Source organism: Canis lupus, chromosome 32 (genome assembly GCF_003254725.2).
Source record: "Canis lupus dingo isolate Sandy chromosome 32, ASM325472v2, whole genome shotgun sequence".
Classification (NCBI taxonomy): domain Eukaryota; kingdom Metazoa; phylum Chordata; class Mammalia; order Carnivora; family Canidae; genus Canis; species Canis lupus.
The window spans coordinates 8,770,458-8,772,415 of NC_064274.1; positions in this window are offsets into that span (position 1 = coordinate 8,770,458).

Genomic DNA, 1,958 nt, shown 5'->3' on the forward strand with positions numbered 1-1,958 from the left:
TGAAAGTTAAATAAAGACTTGTACTCTTTTTGCTCTCATCTGAATTGTCCTTACTAATTAAATGCTTACCTAAAATATTCTTCAGAGAAATAAAGGTAATAGTAGGGTTGTTGTAGGATTGTAAGTTTTAAATGAATTAATGTATGCGAGAGCCTATAGCATATACCAGATGCTTAGTAAATGGTATTTACTAATGCATTTGTCTGCAGAACTTCATTGTTTTATTGTCTCCAGGATAAAATCTAGAAATTCAAACTAATATTCCAGATCAGGAGAGTTGTAATTACCTGTATCAAATTATTTTCCACTAATCTCTATTATTTAATCATACACATCTCTTTGTGCCACAAACAGGCCATATTCATTCAGACATCTTTGTCAACAATCTTGCTCTTTGTTCTTGGGGACTACTGCTTCCTCTATTTAATCATTTGCTCCAAGTTTCAGCTTCCGTCTTGGCATCTCTATGGACCTTCCTTTAACTGTTCTATGTGCAGGGGATATAGCAGTGGACAAGGAGACAGTGTCTCTGCTCTCATGAAGCTTGTAAACTTGTACATTGTAATCTAGTGGGGGAACAGATAAAAACCAGATCAATAAAGAAATAAACAACATTTGGTATATATACGTAACAAAATATCATTCAGCCTTAAAAAGGAAGGGAATTTGGGATGCCTGGGTGGCTCAGTGGTTGAGCATCTGCCTTTGGCTCAGGGCGCGAACCCAGAGTCCTGGGATCTAATCCCACATTGGGCTCCCTGCATGGAGCCTGCTTCTCCCTCTGCCTGTGTCTCTGCCTCTCTCTCTGTGTCTCTCATGAATAAATAAATAAAATCCTTTTTTTTTTAAAGAAGGGAATTTGATAATATGCTATAAAACGGAAGAACCTTGAGGACATTATGCTAAGTGAAATAAATCAATCACAGTAAGACAAATACTGCATGATTCCACTTATATGAGGCAACTAGGTTAAGCAAATTCATATAAACATGAAGTAGAATGGTGGTTGCCAGGGGCTGGGGAAAGGGGGAAAGGGAAGTTGTTATTCAATGAATATAGAGTTTCAGTTTCCCAAGATGAAAACATTCTAGAGATCTACTGTGCAACAATGTACATGTAGTTAACACTACTGTATATTCACTTAAAAATTGTTAAGATAGTAAAATTTATGTATTTCTTTACCATAATAAGTAACAGAAATTACTGAGTTAATCTCAGATAATTATAAGTCCTATTAAGAAAATAAAGCAGGATAACAACATAGAGTTACTTTGAGGCCCTCTGAGGGAGTGGCTTTTGAGCCTGAGACTGGAATGATGATGAGGATTAGTCACGAGAATCTGAAGGAATAGTTAAGCACAAAGGTCATGAGGCAGAAGCCAATCTGCTGTACATAAAGAAGAGGAGGGCAATTCAGAGGGCATGTACTGAACTTGCTGATGAAGGCAGACAGATTCTGTAGGGACTGGTGGGCTTTGGAAAGGAGATTTAGTTCATCTTCCTGTGCACCTCCCCTCTAGCAACCTTCAGTTTGTTCTCTACAGTTGAGTCTCTTTTATGTTTTGCCTCTCTCTCTTTTTTCTTTCCTTATTTCACTTAGCATAATACCATCTAGCTCCATCCACATCATTGCTAATAGCAAGACTTCATTCTTTTTGATGGCCGAGTAATATATACCACCTCTTCTTTATCCATTCATCAGTCAATGGGCCTGTTCCACAACTTGGCTATTGTTGATAATGCTGCTGTAAACATTAGGGTGCATGCACCCCTTCGAATCTGTATTTTTGTATTCTTTGGGTAAATACCTAGTAGTGCAATTGTTGGGTCATAGGGTAGTTCTGTTTTTGAGTTTTTTATGAATGAGGCACCTCCATACTGTTTTCTAGAGTGGCTGCACCAGTTTGCATTCCCACCAACAGTGCAAGAGGGTTCCCCTTTCTCTGTATCCTTGCCAA